This window comes from Lepisma saccharinum, chromosome 7 (assembly GCF_977018435.1).
Source record: "Lepisma saccharinum chromosome 7, izLepSacc3.1, whole genome shotgun sequence".
NCBI classification, from domain to species: Eukaryota; Metazoa; Arthropoda; class Insecta; order Zygentoma; family Lepismatidae; genus Lepisma; species Lepisma saccharinum.
In genome coordinates, this window is record NC_139235.1 from 85,280,171 (window position 1) to 85,303,165 (window position 22,995).

The 22,995-nt window shown below is 41.0% G+C and overlaps 1 protein-coding gene across 1 annotated transcript in view; it reads right to left on the reverse strand.

Annotated features, from left to right (window-relative positions):
- The window catches only part of LOC145989982 (uncharacterized), a 42,264-nt gene extending 23,049 nt beyond the window's left edge, over nucleotides 1-19,215 (reverse strand). The window contains exon 1 of the mRNA XM_083125540.1: nucleotides 19,122-19,215. The gene's annotated coding sequence lies outside the window, so the exon portion shown is untranslated. The remainder of the gene's footprint in view (nucleotides 1-19,121) is intronic.
- Between the last annotated feature and the right edge of the window lie 3,780 nt (nucleotides 19,216-22,995).

The following is a 22,995-nucleotide window of genomic DNA, read 5'->3' on the forward strand; positions in this document are numbered from 1 at the left end:
ACGAAAGGAATGGTTGCATTGTTGAATTACGTTAGGTACGAGATGTATTTACGATGCATAAACCCACTGCTCTAAACCCTCTGCAGTAGTTCAAAGATTGTAGTGGGCTAGTACTTTATTTAACAGAAAGTTTAACTGTACCAGTTACGTCATACTGCTCAACACTGGAGTTATATCAAGGGATTAGTTTCATAGAATCTAAAATGTAAGTCCAACCGCCATCTTCAGTTTGAATTATAACGACCGAGCACATAGATAAATTAAGTAGGAAGATGGAAAAGGTGTGTTTTGTACCAGCAAAAAATGCGCCATATTTAACGATCATTGTCCATCATGGCGACAATTGAGTGAACATCAGATTCATTCAATGCTTGAAGTTTAACTAGGGAAGCAGAAGACTGAAAGTGGTTGAGACAGTGCTCAGCAGATACAAAAGAAAATGGCATGCAGTACAGTCATGGAAAAAAGTTCTTCCCCATAAGGCTTTAATAGGAGCAAGTAATGCAGGAGGGTAGGCAACACATATTGCACCCTTCGATGATCGGGTGATTTTGCCTGTCTTAACACCGAGAAATGTGTTCCACGCGAAGGTCAACATGACAGGAAAGCAAAGAGGGTCACGTGACTATTGGTTACGTGGAGTGTTGTGCTTCTCCACGTCCCCAGTTCTTGATCCACATTGCAGAAAAAGTAGAGCTGCATGCAATATATGAAAATAGGTTGTTTTCAACTACACGCTTAATTATGATTTTCCCAATTGTAAATCTATCAGACGTGTCTCCCGATTTAGTCGGGACAGTCTTTTACTTTGAATTCCTGTTTTTTCATAGGCGTAACTTGACGGGAGCAGAAAGGGCATTTGTAACCCCCCCAAAAAATCAGGTTTCTTAAAGCTGATAAAACAGGAATTAAATACTATGATTTGACGCGTCCAAAAAAAGTATTATATTGAAAGATTGTTCCCAAATACGTAGATAGCAATTTAATACTTTGAAAGTGTCTCAGATTTGTTTATTATGTCACATCTTAGTGTGGCACAGGTCTACTACAAAAGTGGAATTTCGTAACAGAAATATGAACCCACTCCTTTTATTTCGTAGCCGATTTCATCTTGAAACTGAAATTAAGAATATTAGTTAACAAGGTAAAAAGGTAAAGTGTTCCCCTGTGCATAGCACCACGCCATGAAGGCGTATAGGGGGTGTGGGGGTAACGCCCCACACTTTCTTGATCCGGTCGTGAGTGGGGGTGATGTGATCAGCATCACGCCCCTGACCGCCTTTACCCCCCAGGGTTTCCCCCAGGTACCCATGTTATTCGACGCTGGGTAGACGCCGGGACCGCTTCCACCGTTAACAAGGTCATTGGTAAACAATAAAAAAATGTGTTAGACCCAATTCTTTAATACCTTATCATAATCTTTATCGCAATTTTAAATTTTGTTGTAAGTCCACTTTATGCAAAAAAAAGGTAAAGTTCTCACCTGTGCTTAGCGCTACGCCATGAAGGCGTATAGGGGGTGTGGGGGTAACGCCCCACACTTTCTTGATTCGTTCGTGAGTGGGGGGTGATGTGATCAGCATCACGCCCCTGACCGCCTTTACCCCCAGGGTTTCCCCCAGGTATCAACGTCATTCGACGCTGGGTGGGCGCCGGGGCCGCTTCCAACGTTAGAAAAGTTCCCGGGCTTGAACCGGCCGGGGATCGAACCCGGGGCCTATAGCATGGTAGTCAGACGCGTTACCGACTGAGTCACCGGCACAGATAGACTAATCTGAACTGCATACAGTTTAAAGTGGGATCCGAACCACTATGTGCGATCACCTGGTATCGTACCCGAGACCCCTTGATTACAAGGCCTTACCACTACGCGATCAGTGAGGCGCACACAATCTTTGTATTTCGACCTTTTTAAACCTATGTGTATCATATAAGAGGTTGTTTAACGTTGCTATGCCTCTATGGATTATATATAGCCAGTATTCGAGCACATAGCGTCAGGTTTCATAGAATATAAGCTTCTCTTGCATGTTTATGGTTTCCTGTCTGCAGTAGAAAAACTGGCAGGTTCCCGTAGCTTTTCTTTCAATAGTCTTCCAATGGTTGCATATCATATCACTCAAATTTGATTCATTCGTTGCGAACACAATCCCCGATGGCGGAGTGGGATCGTGGGCGCCTTGTAATTAAGGGTCCCGGGTTCGATACTCGGTGGAGGAACATAGTGGTTCGGATCCCCCTTTAAACTGTAGGTCCATTCACGATTAGCCTAACAGGATATAAAGTGAACTTAAGACACCAAATCAAGCAACCAACACAATCCCGTTATTGTCCAGATTATCGAATCCAGAGCCTTCGTCGCGAATAACATAAGCAGGAAGACAACATGAAATAACCGAACAGAAACAGAACCTAAAACCTACATCGGATAGATTGGATTAAGTCGACGATACAGCACGGGTTCTGAAATGAAACAGAATACGAAAGTTGAGGGACCTCTATACGCACCCACTTTTCCTCCACTCAATGGGGAAGATATCCTTCTAGCTGAGAAGCCTTTACGTAGGAGTGCCCTGAGGGAACTTCAAGGCCACGACGATAAAGTGTTCTACGTGCAGCGGCGTATACTCTGGGTCATCTAGGTAATCGCAGATGACCCGGCTGTATTTCTTTTTTTTAATATATATATATATATATATATACATTTCCTCGCAATATTCTTCCAAACCAATTTCGATGCATACATTTCCTTGCTTCCAGCGCGCGAATACTTCCAATCGTTTGCCACCGAATGTCCGGGAACCTTTCTCCAGCCGGTGGAATGACTTCAGGGAATCTCACCCTGACGTCATTCCTCCCGCTTTCCTTACAACCCTTGGCGAGGAGGGAGGAGAAAGGAAAGAGGGGGAGGAAACACTGCTTTTCAGGCGCGGTGATTCCGTGCCCAGGGTAAGCTCCTTCTTGTGAGAGTCCACCGGTCGCACTCTCAACCTTGAGAGCCTTTTTACCGTTCCCTCCGCTCAACTAGGGAAAACATACCCGGTAGAGTGCGAAGAACAGGAAAACTGAATAACATGGGCAAACCAATTCTACGCTAATTTTCACTTTACATTTGCTTCTGTCTTGCTGATTTCTGTTACTTGAACATAAATTTATCAAAAGGGAAAAGCTTAAATATTGAAGATGAAGCAAACTGAATTAAAATTCAAGGCTTAAGCAATTAAAGCACCTATTTGCTGACTCCCCCCATCCTTGTATTTACAAAAATAGTGATTGTTTCTCCTCTCTAATCTTCAAAAGCAGCGAGAATACTTATCTCACGGAACTGAATATTTTTTTAAAGGGAAACCCCCCTCCCCGAAATCCTACAAATATCTAATTTAAAAAGTGTATAGTGGTAATTCATTTTACTTCATTAGCAGGATTAAACATTTTGCTTAATACGTTGTAATAATCTGAGATTCATCTTCAGGACTTCTAACCCCACTGTTTCAAATTTATGTGGCGGCTGATAATAAGGGATGATCCCCATCCCGAAATAAAATTCTGACTCTGACCTGCAATGATTCGAACTTTTAAAAACCTGTCAATTCGAGCTCGGAAAACGATTTTTTTTATTATTCATAGGGAATTTCATTCTGAGCCAGGAACACAACAACAGAAGTTTGGCGCGTGAAACTGAATGCGTGTAGTCGTTGGCTTCGTGCTGTGCTTCGTGTTTATTATTTATTTAGGTGTTTGTTTGTCGTGATAGTGCTGTGTTAAAGGGTAATGGATGTGATACAAGATTTGCTGGTGAAACCTTTTGGAACAAGATCTTTTCAGGAGAAGTTGCAAATTGTTAATACAGGTAGGCCAGTGTCATCGCTTGAACTTATTTCTACACACAAAGACAAAATCGGGAATATGTGAGGCATTTTCGCAAGCAAATTATGACAAAACACCATGGTTGACAGGAAGTATAAGTGTTAATAAGCTTTGCATTTTTGTTCGCCGTGCTTACTTTTCGGGGCTGAAAAGAATGTATGGACGCGTGACTGTAATCTTTGCAACACTTGTGCCAAACATGAAAAATCCAAAAGTCACACAACTTCCTTTGTTAAGCTGCAATCTTTCGCCCAGACACGTATTGACGTGCAACTGGACAAACAGCGTGCTTTGGATGTAGTACAGCACAAGTAATCGGGTCCTGGAGTAAGTTGAATTTTGCACTTAAATTAATATTGCGGGTTTTTATTTCACTAGTGCACGTCTTTCATTTTTATATTTCACAGGCTGTTTTTTTATAGCTTTATAATACTGTCTTGTTTTATTATTTGAAATTCTACGCGTATAGTAAACTGCAATAACGAGAATTAATTGATTGTGATCGTAGCAATAAGACAAACATTCCGACACAATATTCCTAAATCCAATATGGAGCGTGACATAAATTGCACGGAAACTTTTGGAGTTTGAGGATCAAAAGGTCGGAGATTACCCACTCGTTAGAACCAGCATACGCCACTGTCTACGTGCAATGACGGGACCAAAACATACGTCAGATAGCTGTGTTCCTCCTTATTTCGTACGCCATTGATAACTGGAACACGTGACCTCGTCTTTGGTAGAGCACAAGCCTGCTTGCTTGCCACCACCCTTTAGTTCAGTGACCTTCGCCCGTAGTCAGCAAGAGTGAATGACTCACCAGATACTTGTTGTCTGTGAGGCTACACAAGAATAGATATTTCGTTAGTGGCTGTAAGTATTGTTTCATCTGCAGTTATATCAGTTAACATTTCAATAGTTTCCTAATGTTTACGTTAGTGATAAACATGTAAATTAGTTCTCGAAAGTGAACGTTTTATCTATTTGAACGGGGGATTTTTATAGAGCCTGCATGTATTATTTTTTCCTGAAACAAGAAGAAATTCGAAGACGCAAAAAGAGTTGTATAAGAGTAGTTAACAAAAGGTAAAAAGAAGAAGAAAACGAAAATGTAAATGCTGAAATAAATTATGGTAGAGATCGAGTGAATAACATTTTGTCATGGGGCCTCCTCGATGGAGTAGTGATAACGTCGTCGCCTTGTAATCAGTGGATCCCGGGTTTGATACACGATGGATGCACATAGTGGTTAGTATCCCACTTTAAACTGAAGGTCGAGTCCAGATTAGCATATCTGTGCACCAAACCAAAACTAAGAAAGAAATTGTCACAGTGTAAGAAAATTTCATGTTCAACCAGATACGAAACAAAAGGGAATAATATATTGCAGGTTGGAGTTCACATCTGTAGCATCTAACCAGCACAATTATGAATCGCAACATATCGTATGAGATCCATTTTTATTATACATGTATGATAATATAAGAGAAGTAGAGGAAAGAGAAAACCAAGCGAAACACGGACGCCTTCTCCAGAATTTCAAATCTCGTTACATAAGGTTCTGGGTTGGAGTCCCGAACAGGCATGACTTTCTTGTTCTTGCCCTTTTATCTGCTTCATTTCATCATAATTCATCGTTATGGTTTACCTGCAGGGGAAGAATAATGACAATAATTGCCAATACAAAGCCAATGACAAACAGAACAACTCGATTACGGAGGTGCCAAGAAGAAACGAGACTTGACAGTTTCTCCGCCTCTCGGTTTGTCGAATTGAAAATTGCTCTCCCGTTCTCGGTCTCGACTAGTTAAATATAGAAATCGAAAATGTATGTGAATGAATATACATGTATTTTATATATTCCGGTTTTGTAGGAGATTTCGTGAGAGATGAAATAAGTACTCTTCCATCGTATTTATTTTTATAATTTTTATTCCCTGTTCGATGATCGCGACGATAAGGACGAGTGACCATTACACGAAATTGATGACGAAATAGTCAAACACCCCCGACAAGGACGGTACTCAAAACCGGGAACTTTGGCGACGATATCGAATGTCAATCACTTAATGAGCTTGACCACCGAGCCTGCTTAATGTTGTTTCTGTCAGGTAATTCGTAATAATATCCCACATTCACTATCATTTGCTTCATAATTTATCTTATTGTTGTGATTAACCTGAATTCAAAGAATTAGTTGAAAGGCAAAAATGGAAGATTGAATGTCTCTGATATTACTTCGTGCCGAATAATATGACGTGGTATTATGATATGAATTTTATTAATCATATAATATGCCTATTCATTCCATTGATTGATCCCAATTGAGCACACAAAATATGGTATAATGTCCACTCCATGGAGGAGCGGTTAGCACAGCGCGCTACGATGCCATGGGTCCCTGGTTAGAATCTCGACTTGGGCGTGGGTGTCCTTGGTAAGTGTCCCTTCATCAATTTCATCATAGCATCACTCATCTTCATCGTCGCTATTTGCCAAAAGTGAAAGAATAGCAAATCTAAATAACAAACATCTAATCAAATCGAACATCTCTACCGATTTAATTCTATACGGTACCGAATTCCCACTTTATTACTGCATCTTAAGTCATTTTACAGCATCTCAATTGTTTTCCGATTCGAAAACATTTGGAATGTTGTTTTGTGCAGTTGATTGTGCATTGTTTCGTTGTTTGGATTGTTTAATTAACGTCGCATTAATTAGTTTTAGACCAATCGTGACGGGGGAAGCAAGAGCACAAAGAAAGCGAAAAAGACAAGGAAGAGACCACGGCTTTCTTTAAAGATAGCATCCCGTGAATACAACTCAAGTGACTGCAGAATATTATGAATAAAATTTATTTCGCTTTTTCCTTTTATTTCTGTTTCAGTTATTTTACTTCGCTTTTCTTCTACCACTCGCGTTACTCGTGTCGGTGAGAAAGAATTATAAACTCGTGAAATGGACGATGGTACAAAAAAATATATGCCTCTCCCACGGTTCGAAACTGTCAGTACAAAATATTGTCTTATATTTAAAATTTACGGGCAAATATGGTTTGTCAGGTAGCAATTTTCGCTTATCTCTTTCTCAAGGGGTTCCATTGCCTCTCTGATGTCGTAGTGGTAACGTCTTCGCCATGTAATGAAAGGCTTCCGAATTCAATACCAAGTAGAGAGGCTTTGGTTCGAATCCCATTTTAATCTGTAGGTCCAGTGCATGAACTAGACTTAAACAATTAACGTGTGGCATGTGGTCTGTGATGAGAACCATCATTTCAGCGAACCTTCTTGACAATGACTCTAATATCACTTGATAGAATAGTATTTCCTTACGAGTAGCTCTTGTCAAGAAACAAGTTCCTGAAATTTTCTTCTGGAGGCATCGTAGCACCCAGCTGTTTGTTGTGGCTGGGGCACGAGTCATGTGACTCATGCTATCAAAGCTCAATCCTTCCCGAGAAGTCAGAATCACCAGGCAAACTTAAGCGAATATTTTGTTATTTGGGTTGCATAAACAACAGGCTTTAAGACGTTACGAAATTCTACGTCCCGTGGCCCAGGTATTTTTTTCTCAGACTGTACATCTAAAAGCTCCAAGACACGAAGCAAGAATTACAGAGAGAGAAAGAAATGTATTATCATTTCAAAGACACAAAAATAATAGAGAAATGAAAGAAACTAGAGAATTGTAAAGAATGTAAAAAAGGAAATTATGCAAGACAGACAGAGCAGGGAAATCGAAACAATCAATAAGGGCCAAGAAGAAATAAGTAGAAAACACAATGAGAGTGAGAAAGGAGGAAGTGTCACAGAAAAGAAGGATAACACAAGAAATACGAAATAAAGAAGAATAAGACATAATGAAAATGTAAATGATAATTCGTTTACAGCTATAAAAAAATAACAAGTTCTCCGTCTATTAATATATGAGGAGATGCAATATAGCTAAAGAAATCTGATTGTCTACTTTCCTCTAGGCTATCCAAATACCAAGCCTACCGGGATGTCCCAATCATTTTACTTCATGATTTATGAATATTTATCAATCAATTTCCCCATAAGATTTCTCGAGTACAAAAATAAATATTTCTGTAACCACTTTCAAGCATCATTGTTAAGCTTTAGTTTATAACCATAATTGATAGCCTCCGCTACGTTATAACATAATACCAACAGGTGGCAGGCATAAAAATGCACATTTGATGGGCAATCAATTCACGACTCGGTGAGCCAGTATTGTTCGAGGCCAGAGACCTTTTGTTGCAACAATTATATTGTCAACATTAAGAGAGGATGGGCGTGTTTCAGAAACAAAGGGGCTACCAATTAATGCAACAATCAGCGTTCACACCACGATTGTTGAGCGCCAAGCCTTCATCAACAATCACGGAGCATAATTGAGCAAATTGCGGATTGGTGCAATCATCCCCCATTCGCACCTAACTCGCTCTTAGACTCTATCCGGAATCTTGTTTATCAGCGAGGAACTGTTGAGGAGTTGAACTGTGGGCGCACATGTGGGATGGACACGAGTCCCGCCGTAGGTGGGGCGGAGGGCCTTTGCGGAGGGGTCCTCGACCTTGGGAGTGGGAGGGCACGGTCCCCTGTGAGCAATGACCTGGGAGATTTGCAAATAAACAACGAATAAAAAAAGGATCTTGGGTACGGTTTTTGCATCCTTGTTGTGTCGAGAGTCAAGAAACTCTTAATGATCTTTTACGCAAAAGCAAGACTGATATTTTGGCCATACTTGGGCGGGAGAGAACGACTGCTGTTTATGGTTGGGATATAGTCTTATAAGAACCTTCGTGTTTGTATATTTCTCGTTTGACGCTGTTTCCTGCATTTCCAGAAGACCAGAGGTGTCGCCATCTGGTAGGCTGCCTTGCACTCAAAGTTCCTACGTTAGAAATTTTCCGGATAATTTGTGGTAGAGAGAGAATATCACACACAGAGGATAGAAGAGATACGAAGAAAGAACGTACAAAGAGAGAGAGAAAGACAAATGGACAAATGGCTAGATAGAAAAACGGAAGAAGAATGAGAGAGAAGGGGAGGAAAGAAAGACAGAAAGAAAATAGATAAGCAGAAGAATAAAGAGGTGGAAGATAGAAAGAGAGTTAGAGAGAGAGATAAACATGAAAAAAATAGGAAGAGGGAGATAGAAAAAAGAAGAGATAGGAAGAAATTAACAGATAAAGATAGGAAAGCGAGATAAAGATGTAAAAGAGTGAAAGAAAGAAACAGAGATAAACGTGGACAAATAAGGAGACTGATAGAAAGGGTGAGTACACTGAGAAGGAAGAGTGTGAAATATAGAAACGGAAGGAAATAGATAGAGAAAGAAGGAATAGCATGAAATAAAGAAAGAGAAAAGTAAAGATATGAAGAAGGGAAGGATAAACAGAGATTCTTAACAGCACGGAAGAGGTGTCGATATGAAAATATCTAGGCCACCTTTTAAACCCACCAGAATGCTCTTCTGACGAATCAGACTGATAGAAGGGACATCCACATACTGGTTTCGGGACTGCAGTCCACTCCTGGACTCGAACCCGGAACGATCTTTATCAGAACTTTTAAAAAAACTACACATATGTGTTCGTAGTAATATTTATTCACAAAGGAAACTATTCCACTCTACTGTAGTTTCCTCGCGTCGCTTTTATACCTCTTTTGGATAATCGCTACGGTGGATAAAAGGGTAAAGTATGACTGTTCCAGTGATTAGTTCTCATCCATTTCATGCATTCATTGTTCATTCTTAATGCCTCGGGTGGCCGAACACATTGAGTGTTTGGTTCACATTATTGTATTTATCGAGACGAGACCCAGAACGAGACATGCATTTGCTTACCGAGACGAGAATCAGAACGAGACATGCATTTTCTTATCGAGACGAGACCCAGAACAAGACATGCATTTGCTTACCGAGACGAGAATCAGAACGAGACATGCATTTGCTTACCGAGACGAGAATCAGAACGAGACATGCATTTTCTTATCGAGACGAGACCCAGAACAAGACATGCATTTGCTTACCGAGACGAGAATCAGAACGAGACATGCATTTGCTTACCGAGACGAGAATCAGAACGAGACATGCATTTTCTTATCGAGACGAGACCCAGAACAAGACATGCATTTGCTTACCGAGACGAGAATCAGAACGAGACATGCATTTTCTTATCGAGACGAGACTCAGAACAAGACATGCATTTTCTTACCGAGACGAGAATCAGAACGAGACATGCATTTTCTTACCGAGACGAGAATCAGAACGAGACATGCATTTTCTTATCGAGACGAGACTCAGAACAAGACATGCATTTTGTTATCGAGAGGAGACCCAGAACGAGACGTTCATTTGGTAACCGAGACGAGAACGAGACGAAACCCAAAACGAGACATGCATTTGCTTATCGAGACGAGACCCAGAACGAGACGTTCATTTGTTTACCTTGACGAGAACTAGACGTTCATTTGTTTACCGAGACGAGAACAAGACGATACCGAGAACGAGACATACATTTGTTTATCGAGACGAGGGCGAGAACGAGACAGGCATTTCTTTATCGAGACGAGAACGAGACGAGACCGAGAAAGAGACGATCGATATCGAGAACGAGACATGCATTTATAACGAGACCCAGAACGAGACGTTCATTCGTTTATCGAAACTGAATAAAACTGTAGCAAGTGTCTCTCTCGAAGCATCAAAACAACGAGTTTGCACGAAAAGCAGTTCCAGCCGTTTCCGTCCGTTAAGAAGGAAACCCAACGCTCGTAGCCGGACAGGAGAAAGTAAATCAGGAACACTTTCACCGCCTCCAAATGTCTGTGTGAGCACGGACCGTACCGGAAAGGCATGAAGTTAACTTTCACTGCTCCGCAAACGAAGGTGTTACCACTTATCCTTATAGCAAGAGGCAAGGGGTAATGTATGGAAGGCAATCTTCGGTGCATGATACTGCAATCTCCAGGAAGCTTGTTCAGAAGGCTTAACAACTTCCCACGCATATTTTGTTAACATTAATTTGCTATCTGTTTAAATAGCCGATGTTTTCTCAAGTCGGCGAAGCGTGCCGGAGTATGCAACCAAGTATAGATGTTGCGAATGATTAATATGCAAATTGCTGAACTGTTTCCTCTGTTCTTACGCAATGTCCGCCTTTCATAATTACCGCAGTACCTGCAGTGAAGCTTCATTTGGTTAACACATTATTCCAACTGGTAAAGGGGGACGAGGTCTTCTGGTACCCCACCAGGGTTGATGAAGGTCCAGGAATTTTAAATACATTCAATTCCGGTCCTGGAGAAAAATCAGCAAGAGTAGGTTCTGAACCGTAAAGAACCTTTTATATTTAAAATATTCCATTTGGGTCCAGAAACCTTTTGTCCAGGGTTGCTAAAAGTCTAGGAATCCATGAATTCTAATGGGCTCCGCTGCAGAACCGAAACGTTTTTCCTCACACAATTTAAATTCGGTCCAAGTTCCGTATTGTTTCATTGAAAAAAGGTTCCTGGACCGAATTGAAATACTTTATAGATAAAAAAGGTTCTTTACGCTCCAGAACCCTTACAGTCCGAGTTCCGTACATGGACAGTTAACAACCCTGGTACCTATACCTCATTCACCGCCAATTCTCATTTTAAGAGTAATATTAATAAGCAGAAGCGTGAAAGCAAGTATTGATTGATTGATAGAATTGATTAGTTACGTCACGATGGGGATGAGTGATGATATGATGAAATTGATGAAGGGAGACTCACAAAGAACATCCACGCTGGGACTCTAACCCATGACCCTTGGTGTCGCGGAAAGGTGATCGAAAACATTTAATTGAAAATAATGTTACTTATTTGTAGAGGTTGAAAGGTGTGGGTTGAAGACGAGAATTTAAGACCAATTTAAAATTCCCCTGTAAATTAAAGCCACACATTCCTGATTCTGGGCTAGTTATTGATTGATGTTTATCATCAACCAAATCAACAAACTTGTTGTTGCACTATTATCACCAAAACAACAAGAAGTCGCGTACAAAGAGCTCACGAAAACGCACTTCTGGCATACTCAACGGAAAAAGCAAAGTGGCTTCGTTTGACCGACACGCTTATTTACTTGGCGTTGTCTGATCATTTTGTGCCGAATACTTCGGTCCAAAATGGATTCAACGAAGGGTGCGAAATCCTGGGGGGAAAGAGGGGATTTCACCACAACAATTTTGGCCTCAAAAAGTCCCCCCCCACCAAAAATGTCCGGGGGTGAGAGTTTTTATTATAAGCACATAAGATAAACAATTAATTTTTACTTCAAATATACTTTACTCAGGAAAATATCGACAACACACACAAAGATGTGTATTTGTGAGTGTTCAGTGATTTCTCTCTCTCTTTCACCCAGTGCTCGAAGTGAGAAGGGATGCAGGTTATGGTATCCCCCAGGTAGCAATATTTTTGCAAAGCATCCCCCCAGTTGTCTCACTGTCACAATGCTAAAACATAGAAGCATCTCCCACCTAGTCCCAAAGTTCGACCAAACATCCCCCGCTAGAAATTTCCACTTTAAACGCTGCTCACAACAGATCTCCACTATCAGCGTATGCACAATAAAAGCAAAACGTGAAAGCAAAGGCAAATAATTATGAAATCTAACTAATTTATATTAATATAAAGCATAAAAGTAAAAATGTAATGCCTTTATATTTAATTATATATATATATGTATGTATGTATGTATGTATATGTTTGTTGTGTGTGTGGCTTAAGATATTTCTCCTCCCCACCACCACCACCAGTCTTCAATGATTTCGCACCCTGATTCAACGTGACCATATCCTAAGGTGCATATGATCAAGGCCGTCATTTATGCAGGCGTCATCCGGGGAGGAGGGATAGGAGCATAATAATTACAGCTAGTCAAGTGCTGCATGTGTTTAGTTCTCGGACATGCATTTATATTTGTCTTAATATGCATCGCTTTTCTGCTACTTTTGTCTGCTCTCGGCGATGAGGATGGTTCGCAATTAGATGAAATGATGAAGGGACATTTAGAACTTATACTCAGGGCCAGAACTCGAACCCGGTACGTTAATCGTGAGTTGGTCAGTCAGCGCCTAGAAGGTACAGCCACAGGATGCCATTCTCAAAAACAAATTTTCGTTTCCTTGTCTTCATTCTGTTTATTCATTTTTGACAATGATGAAAGAACTCTTTTTTCTGGATTTCCAGTTCGATACGTTAATCTCTAGACCATGGAGGCCAGCACTTCTTGTTTGGGGTATTTACGTTATCGCGAAACTGCACTAAGAAAATTAAAAATTGATGACGATAAATTAGAAGCAAATTTAAAGTCGCGAACAAGCCCTCTTTAAAGACGAAGTCTGTGAGAAAAAGGCATTTTCCTTTCTCATAGTGACTCGTGCCAGTGTACAGCCTCAACGGTGCATTGGTTCGATGCCCGGTGGAGGCACATAGTGGTTCGGATCCCACTTTAAACTGTAGGTCCTGTCCCAATTAGCCTTAATGTGCACAAAGTGGACTTAAAACGCCAACTTAATCAATCAAAAAAAAATCAACGGTGCATTGAACGTTGAAAAATCAAGCACATTAGATTGAAAAACACATATTTCCAAAAACTTCCCTCTCTTTCCATTTCTCGCTATCTGCAACAATGGCGGAGTTGTTCTATTGCGCCGGAGTTTAGAATCAACCTGTGTAAAACAAATGAACCGAAGTACGAGGTTCCCAAGTGTCATTTCTGTATCCGCCACTGCAGCTACGTGACTATTCTCAATAAACAAAAGTGAATTTTCAGTAACAGCTACACTATACCGCAATACTCACTCTCAAGTTGGGACTCTTCTAATCTCAAGGTGACCTGGACTGAACTGTCAACTTCGAAGGAATAGAAATTGCACGGACTTGAAAGTCTGGTTTCTCGCAGCCCGTCAGCATCAACACCTGACGTAGGACAAACAATATCGTTGCAAATATTTTTCGGTCTCTCTTAGGGGAAAAAAAACAGTCTCCAGGCACTCTCCAGTTGAAGGACAACTGCGCTTGAGAGATATCAGATGGAGCTGCGCCCAAGGCACATGATGGGTACTGATCGTTCCACACTCTGTAAAGATAAAAATAGCGACACTTGCTCGGATATGGTGTTCACAAGATTCATTAACCCCAGTTCCTTTCCGTTTTCATTTATTTTTTTATGTTTCAATGCAAGAGACTCCCTGTGGTGCTACTCTGTTGCACGGAGGCCGATGAGTGCTTCGTGCGATGCGAACTTCCCGCCTGCACAATGCAGCTCAAGAGCAACAGAGTAGCACCAGAGGAAGCCTCTTGCATTGAAACAAAAAAAAATGGAAATAGAAATTAACTGGGGATGTTGGATAAATGTCATCGTTCTCGCGAAACCGCATCACATGACGAGAGGTTTTCCATCGAAGGAATACGACCGACGATGCCTCCTGCCCCTCTCACACCCTCCTATCCGCTCCCTTGCAACGCTTGAGCACCCTTGCATTCGAGAACGCTCCTTCATAAATACGGCTGGTGGACAAATCCTGCCTTTCTTATTGTTTTAATTCACTTCATAATCTTGAGAAAACCATATCCGAGCAAGTGTCGCTATTTTTTCTTTACAGGGTATATTTCAAATGGATGCGAAGACATGCCAAGAAAAAGTGTTTGGGAGTGATTTTGGGGTATTTAGTTCCATCAGTCTATTGGAATCTTCCAGTGGCGGGTCCAGTCTATCTGTTGGGGGCGGGCCACTGGATGAGTGTCAAAGATTTGAATGGGATATCCAAACAGGGAAAGTTCCCATCATATTCATATTATCTGTAAATTTTTGTTGGATCATGGCTTACTCTGGCGCCGCCACTGGATTCTACATTACTTCCGGTTTCATAATGATAGAGAGTACGACCTGATACATTCATATCCTTCTCTCTCTGACATGTAGTCGCGCATTATTTGCAATAAATTCTGATTGTTTTGTGTGTTTTCCTTTGTTGTGTCCTGATCGCACCGCCGTACACACTGCCTTCCACATTTGACTTATTTTTGCTATTAATTCAAATTTGGCGACTAAGCTTTCAGCTTTAGCTCTTAAATGATGTCCATTAGTCACAAGGTAATACCTACAAGTCGAAATCCAGTTTCGAACCTTCCACCGAAGGTCATGGCTTCGAGTTCCGGGCAGGTTGCAATTAATCTAATGAAATCGGTGCAAAAACTTCTAATTCAAGATGGAATGTCGATATGAACAGAATCGATCTTATATGACGCTAAGGTATACGCTTTCGATTGTGACAATTCTCGAGAGTCGAGACAGTACATAACAACGGGTCACGTGCCTTGCCTATAGGCTACACATATCTTTGAGATCTACTAATTTGCATTTAGACAGACCGATGGGATAGAAAAGTCTATGATTCTCAACCGAGAGTTCATATACTCTGCAGTACATTGAGATGTATCAAGGGGATTATGTTATTTATTTTAACAATCGTAATAACTACAGTAGGAATTTTTAAATGTATCACAATTTAACTTGATTTTCCGTTTGTTGTGAGTGTATTTTGAAATACAAACATTAGCTCCATCTCGTAGCCACACTTGTCACTACGTCCTAAACTGCAAGGTTCCACGCCCAAACACACTCACACTCATAAATTATTGTAACTAATTCACAAATATCATAACCGCATTTTGTTTGTGACATAAATGTACAGAAAGGGAGACACACATGATTGGAGTTCTATTGTCATCTTTAAACTCATTATTTCATTATTGTCGAGGCCCTGGGAAACAGGGAGGAAAGACATGGCAATAAACAGAAAGAGAAAGTGAGATTTAAAGACAAAGAGAAGAAAGGAGAGAAGAAAGAAGATAGAGAGAAATGCATGGAGAAATATGTGTACACAAGGGGAACGGGAGAATAAACGTATAGATGGGAAAGTATCAAAATACAGGGTGGCTCAATAAGTCACTTAACACCCCCAGTACAAGGCCACTGCAGCGCGCAACATGGAAATGGTGATGACCAATCATTATCAGGCCAAGGGGGAACCACATTGACGCCACCCACACGGTCGGCGGCCATCTTGATGTAAGCCATCTTGAATTCAACTTCAGAATTTTAAATGGGAAGGGGGTCGTGCGACATATCAGAATGGGCTAGAATTTCACGAGAAATGCAATGGTGAAGGTTTTTTTCGACGTATCTTTAACCAGTAAAAAGTTATGACTGAATTATTTTACCAATTTGCTCCTTTTCGAGGTGTTAGAAAAATGCCTTAAAATTTGTTTAGCGCTTCGGTAATGCATCGAGATCAAAGTGACGTCTATGGAGAGACGTTCGCATGCCATTGCACATTATTTTAATCGCATACATCCATGAAGAGCTGTGCATTATGAATGGTTGTCGCGAACAATTTACAGTGTGACGCTTCCATTGAATAAAATGTCCTTCACAGTGACAAGGCTAATCCTTATGTTCATAAGGAAGTTCATAAACAGAATATTCGATGATTTTTATCTGATAACTAACTTTGGACAAAAACTGGTTCATAACGTTCCCATAAGTGTTCTGGTGTTCTTCCCTATTGAAAAAACTCTGTAAAAAGTACCTTCTTCCATAAGCAAGGATGAAAAAAACTGTTTATTTAACAAATCAAAGTAGCCCTAAGCATTTAAGGTTCCGTTGATGGAAAATTGACTAACCATTCATGTTCCACACAGCACGCCACACCATTAACTTACCAGCACTAACCATTCAGCTCTGATCTGTCGAAAATGGGTTATCAGATAAAAATCATCGAATATTCTGTTTATGAACTTCCTTATGAACATAAACATTAGCCTTTTCACTGTGAAGGACTTTTAATTCAATGGAAGCGTCACACTGTAAATTGTTCGCGACAACCATTCATAATGCACAGCTCTTCATGGATGTATGCGATTAAAATAATGTGCAATGGCATGCGAACGTCTCTCCATAGACGTCACTTTGATCTCGATGCATTACCGAAGCGCTAAACAAATTTTAAGGCATTTTTCTAACACCTCGAAAAGGAGCAAATTGGTAAAAGAATTCAGTCATAACTTTTTACTGGTTAAAGATACGTCGAAAAAACCTTCACCATTGCATTTCTCGTGAAATTCTAGCCCATTCTGATATGTCGCACGACCCCCTTCCCATTTAAAATTCTGAAGTTGAATTCAAGATGGCTTACATCAAGATGGCCGCCGACCGTGTGGGTGGCGTCAATGTGGTTCCCCCTTGGCCAGATAACGATTGGTCATCGCCAATTTCAAATTCCATGCCGCAGTGGCCTTGTACTGAGGGTGTTAAGTGACTTATTGAGCCACCCTGTACATTACTGTTTGAATATTTGATCCACCCAATTCTTTGAGACATTCAATGATAACGCCTAGCGTCACCATAGAGAAATGAAGACATACGAAGACAGACAGTGACGATGAAAAAGAAGAAGAGAGTGGAAAACAGAGTGACAAAGAGGGAATGGAATGAGAGAATTACAAGCAGGGAAAAGAGATACTTAGAGAAAGAGAGAGAGAGTAAATGACACTGCGAATGTGTAGGGGAGAGAAGAGAGATAAATACAGGGTGTACATGCAAGGCAACGTACGTATTTGTAGCTTAAATATAATAAAAGAGCAACTGTAAAAATTTTGGCTGCCGATATTGAAAAGCTGTTTCCTCATCCCGCCGCGTGACAGCGCCTGTGTTCAAGATGGCGACTCCTCAGCAGAAATGTATTTGTGTTTAGCAGTTTACGAATAACTACCATTGGATGTCTGCTGTGTAATGAAAAGTTGCACTGTGTGTGTGGAGTGCGTATAGTAGGTGTTGTATCAACATTGTAGACTTACTCTTCCAGCTCATGCATGGCTTATTATTGTATGCCGTAGATAAGAGAAATTACACAAATTTAAAACTCAGATATTCTTTGCTGTACACCCTGTACATGTAGGTATGGGAGAGAGAACAAAACAGCAACACCGAGTGGGAAATAAAAATAAGAAAATAATATGCAAGGAAAAAGAAGAAGAGATATGGACGCACAGAGAGAAACAAGAGAAAGAGAGAGAGATGGGGGAATGGGAGAGAGAGAGGGGGGGGGACGACACGGCGAAATTAATGAAGAGAGAGAAAAGATATAAATGTGAGGGAGAGAGAACCAAACGGCATCACAAAAAGAGGGAGAGATATAAGAAAATCTTATTCAAGTGGACATAAATAGAGATATGGACGCAAAGAAGCAAAGAGGTATAGCCAGAGATATATGTAAGGAGAAGAGGACAAAGAGAGAAAGAGAAAGGAAGATAGAGGGAGAGAAGAAGCACAGGGGGCGTTCTTGAAAATTCGATGCCGGAAAGGTGCAGAGCGCGTGAAGAGTCGATTTCTGATCTTGATTCCCGAATTCGAATTCCGGCCTGGGCATTGGTGTTCTTCCTGAGCGTCCATTCATCAATTGGTACCCTTGACACTCTACTGTAACCCCTAGACAAAGTGAAATATCTTGCATGCTCAGACGGTAACGCGTCTGACTACCATGCTCAAGGTCCCGGGTTCGATCCCCGGCCGGTTCAAATCCGGGGACTTTCCACAACAACAACTACAAGTTTAAGTAGTTAAGTTAGGATTGTTAGGTTTGGTACTGATAGATATTTTCGGCGTGTTCTTTCGCTATTTTAGTGCACATACAAACAGTTTTTACTAACAAAAAGCGGCGAAAGTGTTCCGAGATTACAGGTTTTAACTCACGTGGATGAAATGTCTCCGTTATTTGTGCTTTCCTAACGCTGGAAACACTTTTACATTACGTAAAACATTGAAATCTGTCGATTAAAAAAAATCGACGCAATTCTTGAGGGTGTACAGTGGGTAAACGGCCCCTAACAATTTCATCTAATCATCCTCAACGTTGCGATCAGTGAAAATGTGCTACAGAAGCGACGTAAAATAACAAAAAATAATTCGAATCCGAAATACTTTAGAATGTATTGATTACCCTTGTATTGTTTTCCTATCCTCTCTTGCTTAATCGCGACGATGAAGATGAAAGATGAAGTGACAAAATAGAAGGAAGGAGCACAATGAAACACTCATAACTTCCCCCCAGGATTCGAACACGGGGTGCCTGCTTTCTTAGCAATCACGAGACTGAGCAAAGTGGAGTTTGACAGCACACGAGATGAAATGGAGAAAACACTCACCTGTCAGTGTATCGAGTGCAGTGGGATGTTCCTGTGAGGAGGCTGAATAGGTGCCAGCCCTTGAGCCTCTCCTGGCTCTTGCGGCATCACCTGCTTGACTGTGGAATGGCTGGCCGCCTCGCCGGCGATGCTTTTATACACCTCTCTCCTCTCCCTTCCCCTTCCGACGCTCGGTCCAGCCGTGGTCTGGAGGTGGCCAGCTTCCAGCGCTTCGGCTGGGAAAAGACGCCAACACCTTTTGGGGAATATGGCAGCAGAGAGGGTGGAAGGAAAGAAAGAACTCGCCAACGCAGGTTCCGGGTTCAACTCCTTGGTGTTTCGTTAATTTCAAATCACCATTCATCCCACGAGCTTAGCCAGAATGCATTTTCAGGGGTGGCCAAACTTGATAAAAGTCTGTGTTGAAAAATTCTTGCTTTGCATAGCAATTGTAACGATTGATTCATAAAATAGTATAGGGTGGCCGTAAAGTCACGGAACCGAGAATTTGAACGTACGTAACTTTTGTACAAAAAGCTGTAGTGGCATGATGCGTTCACTGGATATTAACTTTGTCTATGCGGGTATTTTTAAACATTACCTAACTAACTAACTCTCTAGCCTTCTTAAACCCGAAGGTTCATGGCTGCAGCAACACAGGCCTTCCATCTGTCCCTATCTTGATCAAGATCTATACACTCTTTTCCATCCCTACCGATTTCCATTAGGTCCATCTCAACGTTATCTCTCCATTTTCGTCTTGGTTTTCCTACAGGTCTCTTACCATCAGGTTTCCCAACAAGAATCCTGTAAACTCCTCTTTCCTCTCCCATTCGTGCCACATGGCCTGCCAACCTAAGTCTTCTTGATTTAATTATTCTAATAATATCTGGACATGAATACAAATTATGTAGTTCTAAATTATGTAACCTTTTCCATCACCTGTCTCCTCATCCCTTTTAGGTCCAAATATTTTCCTAAGAATCTTATTTTCAAATATTTTTTTTTAAACATTAAAAAAGAAAATGATTCGGTACATGAACGTTCAGTATACGGTACAAAGGTGTAAAAAACTTTTTTGTACGCAGTAAAAAGAAACATGTATGAAAGACAGATATGAAGTCGCTTGAAATAATTTTCCATATATATATCGATGTCGAGGGCGTCCGCAGGTTTTTTTTCCAGGGAGGGGGCAAACAAGGCACACTTTCCCCTATAATAGTGTTGTCCCCTCAAAAAAAAAATTGCTTCAATTTGAATTTATCATGCTCAAGCAATAATTTACATATACTTTTATGGCTGAAATGTGAGAAATATGTAATATTTGATTGACTTTCATTTTCCAGGAGGGGGCTGACCCCCCCCCCTTTCCGGATGTCCATGATCGATGAGTATTTATTGAATTCCCAAGAGAACGATAAATTTGTAAGCATTTTCTGCATTGCAGATATGGGGTTAATTGAGGAGTAGAAGTGGTAAACGTTGTAAGTGCCAAAGTGCGAAAGTGTTGGGAAATCGCATCGTTCCGCACATCAGCCCGTAAGAACGTGCACACTAGTGACCTCTTCACACGCCCTTTTAACTACTTAGAGGGCTACCAACCACATTTCACATTTACCACATTATAGAGCATGGCAGATTTCACAGTTTAACGTGGAAAACGGTGTTTGAATTATTGTGACACTTACAGCGTTTACTAATTTTAGTCTTCAATTATCCATATTCATAAAAAAGTAAATATTTTTGAAATTACGAGGTGTCGTGGCAATATTGGTCGTATCAGAAAACAGTACCAGGGCCTCCCCGATGGCATCATCGCCTTGTAATCAAGGGGTCCCGGGTTCGATACCTGGTGGAGGCACATAGTGGTTCGGATTTCACTTTAAGCTGAAGGTCCAGTCCTGATTAGGCTTTCTGTGCATAAAGTGGATTTAAAAACAACAAATCAATCAGAAGGCAATACGATGTGTCAGAATATTAACGAAAATATTAAGGTCAAATAACAGAACATTTATTATTTTTGGAGAGTTCTTGAAATACGTGTTAAAATTAGCGAGGAACATGAAATACCAGGTACGTTAGTACATTTTGGAGTGGCGGTAGTCTAGCCGGCGTCATCCTCCGTGGTGCAGCGCTTGGCAGAGCGCTTTACGAAGTCAGGGGTCCCTGGTTTGAATCCGGGTTAAGCCATGGATGTCTGTGCTTGTTCTGAACGAGAAATTAGAGAATTGACTAAGAACTGATGTAAGAAGTAAAGGAATGACGGGAAAACTACAGCTTAGGGGGGAAAAAAGTGGGTATACAGTTTGACCGCCACGCGAGAGACTCGGGCTTGATTCATGTGGTAGGTGATGGATGCAAGGTTGGAATTTTTCGGCCTTGTTCCTGCATAAAGCGGATCTGGTTAGGTTAGGTTAAGTTAGCTTGGGCAAACCCTGGGAGATAAAGGCGACCGGATCGTGGTGCCGATCACATCACCTCCAAAAAATTGCCGAGATCAAGAATGTGTGAAGCCCTACAACCACACACCCCGACATGTGCCTTCAAGCCATGGTGCAATGTGCCCGGGGATAAGACTTACCTTACCTTACCACAGCTGAAACATTTTGAGATAAAATATGCGTGAAAATGTGTTCTACATGTCATTTTACCCCTTTATGAATGAATGAATGAAATCGATTCCTTGGGTACGTCAGCACTTGGGCTATTTGCATCAGTCACACTATACAGTGTCAAGCCACTCACCATATATCAACACGTGTATCCGAGGACTACAATCTTCTTACCTAGGTTGCAATCTCTGAATCTGTAAGGAGGTGCTTGCCACATACAAGTACAAAACACAGGACAGCACACAATCCTACAGAGGATATTACTGAAGAATCCAGAGCCTCGGTAGCCTGTACATTTAACCGTGATGTACTTACATGGAGTGAGGTTGTTGACACTTAAGTGTCTTACAAAGGTCACCCCCCTGCTTACCTTTACATCACATTTTTTATCCATATATTATCAAATTTGGACAAGGAGTAAAGTCTTTTTGCATGTAAAGGGTGTTTCATAAAGTGCGCAGGTTTTAAATCACTTGTCATTTTTTTGTTTGAAGGTTGGCAACACTGTTCTTATCATTTTCGTTATCTCTTATCATTCCGATTATTAATTCAGCAATTATTTTGATTTTTTCAGATGTTCAGTTGAAATGCAATGGAGTGGCCTGCTCTGGATGAACTGGATACCGTGAATATGTGATTCCCGTACTGTTCTATTGTTGTGGGGTGCCAGGAATAAAAAAAAACAATGCATAGCTACCGCATAGTCGACAGTTTACGAACTGTCTCTGTATAGCACTTCCCGTTTCTGTAATGTGTTTTCAAAATAACGACGCTTTGCTCGATAGTGAACCACTCCATGGCAACTCAACTGAACATCTGAAAAGAAAAAAAACAATTGCTCAATTAATAAAAGATAACGGAAATTATAAGAACAGTGTTGCCAACCTTCAAACAAAAAAAATGACAAGCGACTTAAAACCTGCTCACTTTATGGAACACCCCTTACACGGTACATTTGGTTTGATTTTTGTTATTCAGTGTGGGTTTTCTTCAAATTTTGGCTAATCGATAAAAAGAATGATGAAATTGATGAAGCGACACTCACATCAGTTTTGGATTCGAACCCGAGACCCCTGACGTCGTAGCGCGCCGTGCTGCCAACTCAGCCATGGAGGTCGGTGATGCATTTGAGAATTGTTTCTTATTGCTTGTATTTTTGCTTTTTAGAATCGCTCTTCTTCCTCCTTTGGCTAATCGCGACCGTGAGAATGAGTGACAATGAGATGAAATAGGTGAAGCAACAGTCACAAAGAATGCCAATGCGCAGGCTAGGATTCGATTCG